The 15898-nt window shown below is 53.2% G+C and overlaps 1 protein-coding gene across 3 annotated transcripts in view; it reads left to right on the forward strand.

Moving 5' to 3' along the window:
- Nucleotides 1–15898, forward strand: part of PARP2 (poly(ADP-ribose) polymerase 2) — a 402899-nt gene that overhangs the window by 331881 nt on the left and 55120 nt on the right. The window lies entirely within an intron of this gene.

Genomic DNA, 15898 nt, shown 5'->3' on the forward strand with positions numbered 1-15898 from the left:
CTGTTGTGCTGGGCCTTCTGAGAGACTGCGTGTAGCTGGGAGCTGGAAGCGTGATGCAGCAACGAGAAGCGTGTCGCCGCCGCAGCCGCTGTCATCGCATCGCCGAGGAAGCGAGCCGCCTCTGTCATCATCGCCGAAGCGCGGCGCATCGCCGGAGAAGCGGGACGCTGCCACAGAGGTCATCGTCGCATCACTGGAGAAGCGCGTCGCAGGGCCTGTCGCGGCTCCAAACATCGAGTCGCCGTCAGGCGTGTCGCATCACACCAACGATGTCGCATCGCAATCAAGACGCCATTTTGTCGCATCACACCGGCGAAGAGTATCGCACCGAGGTGCCAGCGTGTCGTATCGCACCGGAGAGCAGTAAGAAACAGACGCATCAACTCCCCACACAGTAAGGAAGCGAGCATCAACTCCCCTGCACAGCAGTAAGGAACCGACGCATCCACTCCCCTGTGTGTAAGGAACCAACGCATCACCTTTCCTGCAACCCTTTTGTTTATTTGTGCTACGCATCTAAGGTACATTGAGAGTAAAGTGTTGCATTTACAACTTGAGAGAACTGAGCTATTTTACAACATTTAAGAGAATACTTTTGAGTACAGTATTGTGGATTTTTGTCGTCTGGTCTTGTGTTAAGTCTATATAAAAATACTTATGTTTATAATACAACCTGTGTGGTGTCCATTTGTAGTGTTGTCACTTATTACTGTATGTGTTCACAAATGTTTTACACACTGTGTTGGAAACGGGTAGCGTGGTGCAGAGCGGGCGGGCCAAACTCCAGGGAAATGTGCAAAGCATCCACGCAGTACACACAGGCGACACACAAGGCACACTACAAAAAGAGACACTACACCAGTTGAGGTAAAAAATAACTTTTGTATTGTCCAAAACCACAAGGTGTCACTAGGCAATCTCTGTACTGCGCCAACTGGCGCTCGGTTAACATTTACAGGGGGGGAATTATGTACAGGGCAGGGCCAATCGGGCCCCTGCCGGAATCATTGCGATTTAGAAGATAGTAAAAGTAAGTCCATTAGCTGCAACCTGCAATAAAGTCAACTCAGGGCATAACCTTAGGCGTTAGTCCGGACCACCTGTAATAAAACACATCATGACCTGCCCATATCCCTTAACAACCTGGAGGTCCCCTGAGGCAGGAATCAAAATAGGCAGTTCATTCACCTTAAAACCTGGCATCTAGACATAGCGCTGCATACAACACATGACTAGCACTTTAAATCATAGCCATTGACATAGCGCTTAAGAGCATGACATTTGAATATAGCGCTGCACATATCACGGCGAAAGCGCTTCAAAACATAGCCATTGACATAGCGCTTAAGAGCATGACATTTGAATATAGCGCTGCACATATCACGGCGAAAGCGCTTCAAAACATAGCCATTGACATAGCGCTTAGGAGCATGACATTTGAATATAGCGCTGCACATATCACGGCGAAAGCGCTCCAAAACATAGCCATTGACATAGCGCTTCAGAGCATGACATTTGAATATAGCGCTGCACATCTAGCATTGACCATAGCGCTTTAAATATGGCATTATAGCATAGTGCTACACCTGGCAGATCAATGGCGCTTCAGATAGGGCCCTCACTGGGAGCATTCAGCATAGCAAGCTCTTGGGGCAGTAGACATGGCAAGCTCTGGGAGCATCAACCATGGCCAGCCACTGCAGCGCTAGGCATTGCATTTAGTCCGGGCAGGTCCGTGGGCCCTCCGAGGTGTCCACCCCCTCCAGCATCCCTCTAGGCAGTTGCAGCTGCCCACTGTCCTGTGGGGCAGCTGTGCAGGCTCCTGGCACCAGGGGCGGGCACCGGCAATGTACCCCGTTGCCCCCCCTCCTCCACTACCAGTCCAACACGACGCCGGGGGCGGGCACCGACAATGTGCCCCGACACACCCTCCAAGTGCGCCCCCACAAGGTCCCAAAAATGTGAAGGGTCCCCGGGGCGGGCACCCATAATGTGCCCCGTTGCCCCCTCCACGCCACTGGTTCCCCCAATGCCCCACTCACCGGGCTTTCGGCTGCAGGCGTCTCGGCGGCCTCCCAGCAGCAGGCTGTCACTCTCTCCGGCTGCAGGCACAGCCACTTCAAAGATAGCGCTCACCAAATCCAGCGCTCTCCTTCCAGGGGCAGCTTGGAAATAGCGCTCTCCTTTGTAAATAGCGCTCTCCTTCCAGGGGCAGCTTGGAAATAGTGCTCTCCTTTGTAAATAGCGGTTCGAGGCATGTGGGCTGCTGAATTCATATCTGTGCATAGATCGCCGCCTAGTGTTGGGTCCGGATGTTTGCACGTTGTTGTCCTGGAAGAGTCTTTGAAGTATCCTTGGATAGGTGACTCCTCCCCTGGACTACAGTGCGCATGGGCATCCTCTCCATCCCCAGATTGTTTTTTTCCGCCATTGGGTTCGGATGTGCTATCTTAGCTCAAGTTAGGAATAAATTTTGTCGAGGCCACAAGGCCTTTAGTTCGCGTCGGTACTGTTTATCGATCGGGTTTCGATACTATCTGTTAGTTTACTAACTTCAGCACCGACTTTGTTCGCATTTACCTGTCCATCGACTACTTCGACGATGGAATCGAGGACGCCATTCAAAAGGTGTCCGGTATGAATTGCGAAGTACCCACACATCGACGTCCATCCGGTGTGCAACAAATGCCTTTCGCCGGACCACGACGAATCGACATGTATGGCCTGTGCCCGGTTCCGCTCCAAGAAGACTCTGCGGAATCGTCGAGCGGCGAGGCTCGAAGCGCAGCACGCGGCACCGGCCCCAGCTGACATCTTCGACGAAGCTGACGACGTCGAAGAGGTAGAAGTCTTACCCTCCAGTCCCGTTTCCGAACACGAACCCGGATCGGACGAGGCCGACGAGTCACTCTTCCACAGAGGTGAAGACGACACCGAGGTAGGAGACGACGAGGAGGCCTTAGGGGCCGAAGAGAGTAGCTCCGATGATGAACAGGGCCTACCTGCTCAAACCGAAAATTCACCAGTGCCACAGACTATGGCTCCGGTCGAGGGATCGCCTTCGGGCCTTACCCGAGACCTATCACGCAGTCCTTCGGCCCCGCCCTCGGGCCCGGCCTCGGACGTTCAGCGGCAGCCATTACCGCTTAAGCCAGCTGGTTTCCCTTCCACGAAACCGAAACCGAAAGCTGCTCAGGTTCCTACGAAACCGAAACTGAAAGTGGCGCTAGTCGGATCGAGGCCTTCAACACCTTCGACGCCAGCGCACCGTGTCGGCACCGACCGCACCAAGAGAGACTTCGGTGCCGAACTCGAAACGGGCGACGTGGGAGTCGACAAACGGAAGAAGGTCATCGGCGCCGACAAACCTGCTCGGTTACCGGCTTCGACGCCACCGACACCGAGGGCCGTACCGCCTGCTACGCCTCGCATCACTCCCTCGACGACACCAAAACCTCACGTGTCGAAGACGTCGACGGTGATCTCCGCACCTCGACTCGTTGCACCACCGGCGCCGAGGATATCTACAGCCGCCTCGACGACCCTGGCGGGGGCCACGACCTCTAAGGCGCCCCGAGTACGACCTGGCGCAAAGCCAGGCTGCAAAACCACGGCTGCCCTCCAGGACCCGTCGGGTTCCGGTTCGATCGGAGCTCCAGCGGTTTCGTCGGGGCCGACCAACATTACCTTCGGCTTGCCTCCATCCACAATCCCGAAGGTGTTTCAACTCAGGACACGGGTCACCAAGACTACGGTTACACCTGTTGAGACGTCTCCGTCACACGTCATCGACGCCGACACTGGCAGGATGGTTCTCCACGACCGAAGGATAACTTCGGAACCGCCATTGGAACCTTTCAGGATCCCGCTAAAGAGGAAGCTGCCTGTGGACTCAGAACCTCTCCTGTATGAACCTTTCTATTCACCCTACCAGGATCCACACCGGGCCTCCCCCACACGCTCCGACACGGATGCATTGGAGGACTACATGGATGAACAAGTCCCCTACCATGTGGACACGGACCCTGATGACCAGCAGGACCCTGACCAAACTTGGGGCGACCCTGCAGACCCCAGTGCACCTCTTGATGCACAGGAACCACAACTATATGGGGCAAAAACATCACCCACAGAGGATACTGCGGCGTTCAACGCTCTGATTGAACGTGCGGCAAACAACCACGATGTACAGCTTCACTCTGATATCATCGAAGATGACTTTCTAATGGACACCTTTGCATCCTCAGAAAGACATGTAAAGACTCTGCCAATGTTGAAGGGGGTCCTCAAGCCAGCCACTGACATTTTCAAGGAACCCACCAGGGCACGAGTGATAAACCCCAGGATCGATAAAAAATACAGATCAGCACCTGGGGATCCTACTTACATCAGAGGCCAATTACCACTCGACTCCATCGTTGTGGCGAATGCCCGCAAGAGGGCACACTCGCAGACAACGGGTGACGCTCCTCCCCCGGACAAAGAGTCCAAGGTGCTAGAGACCTCCGGCAAGCGAGTTGCCGCACAAGCTGCAAACATATGGCGCATAGCTAACACTCAAGCGCTCCTCGCTCGCTACGATAGAGCGCACTATGACACAATGGAGCAACTTCTTCAACACCTCCCTGACCCCTACAAAGAAGGTGCAGAAATCCTTATCAGAGAGGGACAGCTACTCACAAATGCTGCCATCAAATGTGCACTAGACGCTGCAGACACGGCTGCCAGGGCCATCAACACTAGCGTCATCCTACGACGTCACGCCTGGCTACGTATCTCAGGATTCAAGCCTGAGGTACAAAACAATATACTTAACCAGCCCGTCAACCCCGACTATTTGTTCTGGCCTGAGGTTGACACCACCCTCGAGAAGATAAAGAAGGACACGGACACTGCAAAGTCCATGGGCGCCCTACAAACTCAGTCCTTTCGGAGCGGCTCCTTTCGTCGCCCCGGAAACAAGGGAGCAGGCAGAGGACAGGGGTCACAACAAACATATAACAAAGGCAATACGCAGACCACCTACGATAAGAACACCCGAGGGGGCTATCGTGGCTCCAGTACAAAGGGCAGAGGACGTGGCTACGGCAACACCAGGTCCTCCCCCAAGAACAAGCAGTGACGCCCTCTCCCTTCCTCCCGACCACATAACACCTGTCGGGGGAAGGCTACAACGCTTCCTGTCCACGTGGAACTCCATCACCACGGACAGGTGGGTCAAAGATATTATAAAATACGGTTACTGTCTGGAGTTAACCTCCACTCCACCCACAATACCACCAAGAAACCGTCCTATGTCCTCAGAGCACTTAACGCTCTTACAGCAAGAGGTAGAAAGTATGCTTCTAAAAGGCGCTATCGAGGTCGTACCCGTCCACGAGCAGGGCACGGGGGTTTACTCCCTCTACTTCTTAATTCCAAAGAAGGACGGGTCGCTCAGGCCTATATTAGACCTGAGACCCCTGAACCAGTACATTCTTTCAGAGCACTTTCACATGCTCACTCTACAGCAAGTCCTTCCGCTTCTCAAGCAGGGAGACTTCCTAGCATCACTGGACCTCAAGGATGCGTATTTTCACATACCCATCCACCCCTCACACAAAAAATACCTCAGGTTCACTGTTCAGGGGCAGCACTATCAGTTCAAAGTCCTTCCCTTCGGCGTGACAACAGCGCCCAGGGTTTTCACGAAGTGCCTAGCTACGGTGGCAGCACATTTACGGAGACAGCACATACACGTCTACCCCTACCTAGACGACTGGCTCGTTCAAGCGAGGTCAGCCCAGCAATGTGCAAGCCACGTGTCCCGTACCATTCACCTTCTTCACAGTCTGGGATTCTCACTGAATTACCCAAAGTCCCATCTCCAGCCCGCACACGTACAACAGTACCTAGGTGCGACTATAGACACTCTGGCGGCCACAGCTCAGCCAAATTTGGTGAGGATCAACAGCATGCAAGTGCTGATCTCCAAGTTCAGACCCAACCACTCGCTTCCAGCGCGAGTGTTTATGCAGCTGATAGGCATGATGGCCTCCTGCATCTTCATAGTCCCGCACGCAAGATTACATATGCGCCCGCTGCAGGAGTGCCTAGCACGTCAGTGGAATCAGGCTCAAGGACAGTTGAAAGACCTAGTGTTGGTGAGCGGTCGGGCATACAACTCTCTGCATTGGTGGAATCCACAAAACCTTTGCAAGGGCCGACCGTTCCAAGAGCCTGTTCCACAAATAGTACTGACAGCGGACGCGTCTCTCCAGGGATGGGGAGCTCATGTACTCCACTACACAGTGCAGGGACTATGGACGACACAACAGAAGAAGATGCACATCAACCTTCTGGAACTGATGGCAATCTTCCTGGCCATGAAGGCTTTCAAAGTACATCTGTGCAACAAGGTCGTGTTGATCCGGACGGACAACATGACCGCAATGTACTACATACAGAAGCAGGGAGGAACACACTCTCCACAGTTGTCTCATCTGGCTCAGAGCATGTGGAAGTGGGCCATTCAGAGGAACATGTTCCTCATGGTGGAACACCTCCCTGGCAAGGACAACCAGATGGCGGATCTGCTCAGCAGACACAGCCACCAGATGCACGAGTGGGAGTTACACCCATCAGTACTCCAACCGTACTTCCAGCAGTGGGGTCACCCAGAGATAGACCTATTCGCGACAAGCGAAAACGCAAAATGCCAAAGCTTCGCCGCCAGATTCCCACATCCGCAGTCGCAGGGCAATGCGATATGGATGAACTGGTCCGGCAGATTTGCGTACGCTTTTCCCCCAGCACCGTTGATACCGCTGGTGGCTCGCAAACTCCGACAACACTCCCTGACACTCGTCCTAGTTGCTCCCACGTGGGCACGCCAGCCGTGGTACACCACCTTCCTCGAACTTTCCGGGGTGCCGCATCAAAGGCTGCGGATCAAACCCGCGCATTTGACGCAGAACCATGGAGAGGTTCAGCACCCAGATCCGCAACAGCTGAACCTGGCGATCTGGCTCCTGAAGTCCTAGAGTTTGGCTATCTCAATCTGCCACCTGACTGTATGGACATCATCAAGGAGGCCAGGAGACCCACTACAAGAGCTTGCTATGCAGCCAAATGGAAAAGGTTCGTCATTTATTGCGGTAATAATGACATTAACCCGCTGGACGCATCCATCCACAACATCATCTGTTACCTCTTACACCTATACCGATGCAATCTGGCGTACACCTCTATACGTGTCCATTTGACCGCAATATCAGCCTATCTGCAAACCAGGCAGCACCTCTCTCTATTCAGAGTGCCTGCCATCAAAGCATTCTTGGAAGGACTCAAACGAGTCATTCCACCTAGTCACCCACCGGCTCCAATGTGGAACCTCAACTTGGTCCTCACACGCCTGATGGGTCCACCCTTTGAACCTCTACACTCATGCGAGCTTCAATTCCTTACCTGGAAAGTAGCCTTCCTGGTAGCGATCACTTCCCTAAGAAGAGTTAGTGAACTCCAGGCACTAACCGTTCAAGAGCCATTTATTCAGGTTCACGCCAACAGGGTCGTACTACGTACCAACCCCAAATTCATGCCCAAGGTAATATCGCAGTTCCACATGAACCAGACTATTGAACTGCCCGTTTTCTTCCAAAACCCACAAACTGTTGCAGAAAGGGCACTACATACACTAGATGTACGGAGGGCCCTCATGTACTACATCGACAGGACTAAACCCTTCAGGAAGACAAAACAACTGTTCGTTGCCTTTGCCCCACACCACAAAGGTAACGCCATCTCCAAAGCAGGGATAGCCAGATGGATAGTTAAGTGTATTCAAATCTGTTATCAAAAGGCAAAACGCACATTAACTATTCCACCACGAGCCCACTCAACACGCAAGTTGGGGGCTTCCATGGCCTTCCTAGGAAATATTCCCCTGCATGATATATGCAGAGCAGCCACATGGTCCACTACACACACATTTACAAAACACTATTGCGTAGATGTGCAGTCAAAACAGCAGGCAGCTGTAGGACAGGCTGTTCTCAAAACACTTTTTCAGACCGCTGCAGCTGGCACGGGTAGCCGCCGCCAATAGAGGGCACTGCTATGTAGTCTATGCACAGATATGAATTCAGCAGCCCACATGCCTCGAACTGAATATGCTACTTACCAGTATGCATCTGTTCTTGGCATGTAGGGCTGCTGACATTCATATCGCCCTCCCTCCTCCCCGGCGCCTGTCGCAGCTGCAGCTCTCAGAATTACTGCAAGCATGGTCATCACTTTCTGTATCTACTCCATCACTGCCACAATGGCGAAAAACAATCTGGGGATGGAGAGGATGCCCATGCGCACTGTAGTCCAGGGGAGGAGTCACCTATCCAAGGATACTTCAAAGACTCTTCCAGGACAACAACGTGCAAACATCCGGACCCAACACTAGGCGGCGATCTATGCACAGATATGAATGTCAGCAGCCCTACATGCCAAGAACAGATGCATACTGGTAAGTAGCATATTCACTCTCCTTCCAGGGGCAGCTTGGAAATAGCGCTCTCCTTTGTAAATAGCGCTCTCCTTCCAGGGGCAGCTTGGAAATAGCGCTCTCCTTTGTAAATAGCGTTCTCCTTCCAGGGGCAGCCTGGAAATAGCGCTCTCCTTTGTAAATAGCGCTCTCCTTCCAGGGGCAGCTTGGAAATAGAGCTCTCCTTTGTAAATAGCGCTCTCCTTCCAGGGGCAGCTTGGAAATAGCACTCTCCTTTGTAAATAGCGCTCTCCTTCCAGGGGCAGCTTGTAAATAGCGCTCTCCTTCCCGGCGGCAGCTTGGGAATAGCGCTCTTTGGTTCCGGCCCCTTGTTTGAGGGTTTCTTGAGGGGGGGAAATTGCGTTGGTGGCTGAAGGCGGACTAATTAGTCTCTGCCTGTCGTCCCTGGATTCTCCTCTCGCCGGGCCAGATCAGTGGGTAGTTCAGGATCCCTCACTCACTTAAAGGGCAGCGCCTAAACCCTGTCACCTTCAGAGGCATAGGTCCCTGACTGATCCTACCGCCTAAAACTCCTGCAAGGGCTTCTCCAGGTTTGCGTTGCCCCAACTATATCTTTCCCCCGCCCTGTGGACAGTAGGGGGGGTAGGTAGGCTCCGGGCCCAGCACACAGGCCTATGTGGCGGTGACCCCTGGCAGCAGGTCCCCTCTCTCCCTGGTCCACCCTCTGACTGACTGCATGGCAACCCAGCTCCTCCCTTTAGACGCCCCTCACCCCACCTTCCAGACAGTGCCAGAAGCTTCTAGAAGCGTCTGGGGAAACTGGCTCTAACTGGCCTAGGGGGAGGGGTAGAGCACCCTGGGTGCCAGGCTTCCCTCCAAAAGCTGGGGCTGCTGGGAAATAACGCCTAGACTGTCAACCCAGCTCAGTCAACCGGCGCAAACACACAGCTTTGGCATCCATTTTAAGTTATATTTTTAAAATGGGGAAACTCAGTCTGCACACATTCATACAGCATTCATATATCATTTAGTTTCCCCGAAAAGTAAAAAATTTCGGGAAAAAGGGCCAAGTCCAACACACTGCCTCTGAGATAAGCCTGCCTGCTCGTGCCAAGCTACCAAGAGGGTGAGCAGGGGTTATTTTAGGAGTGTAGCCCCTTATCCTGACTAGACGCAAGGGTCCCTATTTGTCACAGGTACCTACCTATGGCAAATAGAGACCCCCAAATCTAACAGCCTGGTTATCCAGGCCTCTACCTCCCAGAACGCCTTCCCGTCCGCTCCTCCGGATCGGGAATCCAAAAGGTTGGAAAGTTTGGGAAAAAACTGTTTTTCTCCCTTAGTTTGAGGCTGCGGTCTATCAACACCGCGTGCCTTTTGGACCGTTACACCCACTCCTTGAGGGATACGAGGGGCGGGATGCAGCACGGTTCTCGATACGATGTGGGCTTTACACAACGGACTCGCTAGGTAGGGCAATTGCGACCACGGTGGCGATTCATCGCCATGCCTGGCTGAGGTCCACGAATTTCTCCGGGGATGTCCAGAGCACCCTCATGGACATGCCCTTCGATGGCCGTCGCCTTTTCGGCGACAAAGCGGATAGTGCGCTGGAGCACTTTAAGGACTCCAGGGCTATGGCCAAGTCCTTGGGCCTCTCGGCCCCGCGCCCGCAAACTTCCGCTTTTCGCCCCTTTCGTGGCCAAGGAAGGGGCGCCCCCACACGTCCGTCTAGCCACAGGCCGCAGAACCAGCCTCAACGTGGACGTGGATTCCGCCGAGGCGGAGCAGGGGGACAGAGAGCCAGTCAGCCCACATCTGCCCCAGCAGCATCTGCCTCAAAGCCTTCCTAGTCCGAGCTTTCAGGCCCATTCAACGCCAGTGGAAGGCAGAGTTCGCCATCACCTGCTCCACTGGCGTACCATCACATCGGACAGGTGGGTGCTGCAAATCGTCCGAAGAGGCTACTCCCTCCCCTTCGAGGCGACCCCTCCAGCCATGCCACCGCAATACCACCGCGTGTCGGCGGATCACTTGCGACTTCTACAGGAGGAAGTCACAGCCCTCTTGGCCAAGGGGGCCATCCAGCACGTTCCTGGCCCAGAAGTAGGTTGACGTTGTTATTCCCACTACTTTCTGGTTCCCAAGAAGGGCAAAGGGGGCCTACGCCCTATCTAGGACCTCAGGAGCGTCAACGCCTTCCTCCGGAAGGAGAAGTTCAAGATGCTCACCTTAGCTCAGGTTCTGGCTGCCCTAGACCCTGGAGACAGGATGGTAGCATTGGACTTGCAGGACGCATATTTCCACATCCCCATCCTGCTGGCCCACCGGCATTACCTGCGGTTCATGGTAGGCCACGAGCACTCTGTTTACCGTGCTCCTCTTCGGCCTCACCAGTACCCCTCGGGTGTTCACGAAAGTGATGGTGGTGGTCGCAGCTCATCTGCGCAGATTAGGGGTTCCAGTCTTCCCCCTATTTCGACGACTGGCTGTTGAAGGCGGGCTCGCCCCAGACAGTCGTTTCCCACCTCCAGACTGCGGCCGACCTCCTGCATTTGCTGGGGTTCTCCATCAATGTGCCAAAGTCGCATCTGAGTCCCTCCCAGAAGCTCCTTTTCATCGGAGCGGTTCTGGACTCGGCGCGGTTCCGGGTTTATCCTCCGGAACAGCGGGTTCGGGATATTCAGGCTCCGATTCTGATCTTTCAGCCTTTGTCCCGGATTTCGGTCAGGTTGGTGCTGCGGCTGCTGGGTCTGATGGCCTCCTGCATCCTGCTGGTGCATCACGCCATCGGATGCGGGCTCTGCAGTGGGACCCGAAGTTCTAGTGGGCCCAGCATCGGGGCAACCTGTCTGACCACGTCTTGATCTCAGAGGGCACTGCAAGACAGTTGCAGTGGTGGCTCACGGACCGCGATTGGGTCGGTGGCAGATCCCTCTCCCTACCCCAACCGGAGCACGTAATGGTGACGGATGCGTCCCTCCTGGGATGGGGGGGGGGGCACATGGGAGAGGCGGAGATCAGAGGCCTCTCGTCTCCGGCGGAGTCCCGGCTCCATATCAACCTATTGGAGCTGCGGGCGATCCGGCTTGCACTGTAGGCATTCCTTCCCTCTGTGCAGGGAAGTGTACTGCAGGTGTTCACGGACAACACCACCGCCATGTGGTATTGCAACAAACAGGGCGGGGTGGGGTCGTGGACCCTTTGTCAGGAGGCTCTGCGCCTCTGGACATGGCTGGAACATCAGGGCATCACCTTGGTGGTTCAACACCTGGCGGGTTCTCTGAACGCCAGGGCGGACGAACTCTGCCGCCGGTGCATGATGGATCACGAATGGCGTTTGAACTCGGACGTGGAGCAAGGCCTCTTTCGGCAGGGGAGAGCCTTGGTTAGATCTATTCACCACCGAAGAGAACGCGCAATGTCATCAGTTCTTCGCGTTGGAATTTCCAAGGGGACACTCACTCGGCTACGCTTTTCCGCCTATACCACTTCTGCCCAGAGTGCTGAAGATCAGGCGCGGCCGGGCCCAAGTCATCCTTGTGGCTCTGGATTGGGCACGAAGATACTGGTATCCCGAGCTACTCAGTCTGTCAATCGACCCCCCGATTCGACTGCCTCTTCAGGAGAATCTTCTGTCGCAGCAGCAGGGGACGGTCCTCCACACGAACCTGTCCAGCCTCCACCTCCATGCGTGGAGATTGAGCGGCGGCAGTTGATGCCATTTGACTTGCCTCCTGAAGTCTGTGATGTCATACTGGCAGCCAGGCGTCCCTCCACTAAAACGGTATACGCCTGCAGGTGGAACAAATTTGTGACATGGTGCACAGCAAAGGCTGTGGATCCCCTTTCCGCCCCGCTTTCTGAGGTTCTCCTCTTTCTTCTTTCCCTGGCCCAGCAGGGCTCTGCTCTGGGCACCCTCAAGGGATACCTTTCTGCTGTTTCTGCTTTCTTATGGCTTCCTGATCAGCCTTCTCTTTTCAAGGCCCCTGTTGTTGCTCGATTCTTTAAAGGCATTACTCACATGTTTCCTCCTGTCCCTTTCGTAATGCCTCAGTGGGACTTGAACCTGGTGTTGACCTATCTGATGTGCGCTCCTTTTGAGCCACTTCATAATTGTCCTCTTCGTCTTCTAACTCTTAAGACTGCTTTCCTGGTTGCCATCACCTCTGCTAGGCGGGTGAGTGAGCTCCAGGCTCTCTCTCTTCTAAGCCTCCTTTCCTCTCTGTCCATCTGGACAAGGTTGTTCGCAGGACTCGTCCTTCCTTTCTCCCTAAGGTGGTAACTGCCTTTCACATCGGCCAGTCTGTTACATTGCCCACCTTCTTTTCGCCTCCGCATCCCTCGAAAGAGGAAGAGAGGCTTCACCGTCTGGACCCAAAACGAGCACTGTGCTTCTATCTGCACCGGGTGGACGACCAACTCTTTGTTGGCTACGTGGGCGCTAAGAAGGGGCGGGTAGTGCACAAGTGAACCATCTCTCGGTGGGCCGTTCTGTGCATTAAGACCTGTTATTCCTTGGCTAAGAAGGAGCCTCCTGTGGGGCTGAGGGCCCATTCCACTCGGGCCACAGCGGCTACTACTGCCCTGGGTCGGGGAGTCCCTCTGCAGGACATTTGTCAGGCAGCTACGTGGGCCTCGCTGCACACGTTTGCTAAGCATTACTGCCTGGACAGCCAAGTTCGGAGAGACTGCTTCTTTGGCCGTTCCGTTCTCCAGGACTTCCTGGTGTGATCTTGGTTCGCAGACCCACCCCCGGGGTTGGTATTGCTGGGGTATCTATTCTAAGGTAAGGAATCTAACTAACGTGTTTCTTTCAGATGAACAAGTTACTTACCTTCGGTAACGATATATCTGTAAGAAACATTAGTTAGTTAGATTCCTTACCGCCCCACCATCCTCCCCGTTCTGAGAACTGATATCTAGGGTTAAGGTCATCCCTTTCAGGGCCCTAGATTCATGGCACCAGTGTCGGTCTCTTGCATGGCTCTGCGTTCCTGGCGCGGAAAGCTATGTACAAGAACTGACGTCAGCGCGCGAGGGCGGCTTCTAAGTACTCCGACGTCATCCTGGCGATCACTACGCCAACCACGGACGCGGAGCCACAGACGACGCCTAGCGACGTGCAAGGGTATTGCTGACGAAAATCTTTCCAGATCCAGCCTGACACCTGGGGATATTCTAAGGTAAGGAATCTAACTAACTGTTTCTTACAGATATATCGTTACCGAAGGTAAGTAACTTGTTCATCTGGCATCCTCCCTCTCCTTTTTTTTTTCATCCTGGTGATGCGAACCAGGCTGCTTTCATTCCTAAAATGGTGACCCTTTGTCATCTCGGTCAATCCATCACCCTTCCAACCATATGTCCCAACCCTCCATCCAACTAAAGAGGAGTAACTGGTACATTTGGGTCAGTTAATTACTACGTGGACCACACTAAGGAATTCCAACTGAAAGAGTAGCTCTTCGTCGGGTATTGTGGTGCCCAGAAAGGTATGACCGTACAAAAGAAGACTCTCTGGTTATGCATGATTCTATATATGAAGATATTTCACGCCTTAGCCAAGAAAGATACTCCAGATGGGATTTGGGCCCATTCCACCAGAGTTACGTCTACCATTTCTGCCCTTGCCACGGAAGTTCATACTGCAGAATTATGTGAGATGGCAATGTAGACATTCTTACACACCGTCTCTAAGTACTACTGCTTGGACTCTGAGGTACGCAGAGACGGACCCTTTGTCAGATCCATTCTGCAAGTCTTTCACATCTAACCATCCATCGTCCCTCCTCCGGCATAGGGAGTTGCTATGTAATCTGTCCTATAGGTGGAATATCTGCAGGTAGAAGTATCCACCAGAAGATAAAGCTACTTACCTGTGGTACTGATCTTTCTGTTGGATAATCTATCTTCCTGCAGTTTCCTCACCAACTTGCTGTCCTTCCTGTTTGATGGATGAGTTATAGGAAAAGTTCATAAGATCCAAATGTTTACCTTTTGGTACTGCTCTCCTTGATCGATGTTAATCTGTCCTCTCGCCTCAAAGGCTTGAAAAAAGGGGTGGAAGCTGTTATTGTGCCAGGGTGGTTGCTTTATGGCCTGGGTGACACTGCCTGACAGCACTTCTGGTGTCGCTGAGCTTGGCATCCTGTATCAGCGACTTAAGAGCTTTGAAATTTTCCAGATCTAGCTTGGTGTCTGGGGAATGATCTACAGGTAGATAGAGTATCAAGCTGAAAAATGGTTACCCCAGGTTAATAAGTTCATAGCCTGTTTTGGCTGTGGATGTATATGCTTATCATACTCCTGCCATCTAATGTTTGGCTCAGACGTTAACATAGGAAAACAGCTACTGGTCTTTTCAACACCCTTCATTCCGCCTTCCCAGGCTCAGACACTGTTCATGACTTGGGCTTCCAAATTAGTCGCCATCTTCTTTCAATCAAAGCACACGGAGTGATGGGAAAGACTCCTTTCACTTCTCTCCAAGTACCATGCCAAATATTCTTGGCACTACCAATACCTGGTCTGTAACCTCTGCCTGTCTTGAGAACACAACGAAGCGTTGTGTGAAGCCTGCTTGGCCTTTCAGTCAAAGAAAACTCTTCTGCAATGTAGAGAATGGAGCTGGGCACATACTACAATACAGATAATGCGAGTTGACAATGCACCCAATATCTTTGGGGACCAATCCCAAAGCCGCCATACTGAGGAGGATGTCAAGGAGGAGGCAGAAACCCAGTGGTCACCAAAGGACATTCACATCCTACTCGCCAGCAGTGGAGACGGTTCCAAATCAGACTGTGAGCGCGAGACTCGATGGGGCGCGTGAGTACATCAACAAAACCCCCCAAACAAAAATACACACATTGGCAATGGAGCCCTACTGCCCTCGGGCCTTGGAGGTATCCGGCACAAGGAAAAGGATCAGACACTTGTCCCTCTGCTTAAACAGACTTGTAAAGGCACGGAAAAGTCAAAGGCACCGACCAGTTCGAAGTCGAAGCCTCTTTTGGAGCCAGCGCCGAAGATTCATGCAGCACCTGAAAAGCCTTCCGGGCTTTCGGAGCCAAAACTTCCTCGGCACTCCATACATCTCGCCATGCCAAGTCCACCTGTGGAATGCAGCATGCATTGAAAAAGGAAAAAATGAGGAGAAATGAAAACAATTCTCCTCGTTGCGCCTTGCTGCATCAACTCTAGGATGGCGCAGCATTCACACACATCTCCAGATTTACGATTTCTCATAAATCTGGAGATGTCTTGTTCTATCGGTGTTGCGTGGGAACACCCACAGCAACACCTATGGGCCGCCCCGTCAACGCAAAGTTCTGTATATGAAGGGGTTGTATTTACAAGTGCCTGACGCCATCACTATGTTACAAAAATTGACGTACTGGTGGCGCAGGGTGCTTGTAA

This window comes from Triturus cristatus, chromosome 7 (assembly GCF_964204655.1).
Source record: "Triturus cristatus chromosome 7, aTriCri1.1, whole genome shotgun sequence".
Classification (NCBI taxonomy): Eukaryota; Metazoa; Chordata; class Amphibia; order Caudata; family Salamandridae; genus Triturus; species Triturus cristatus.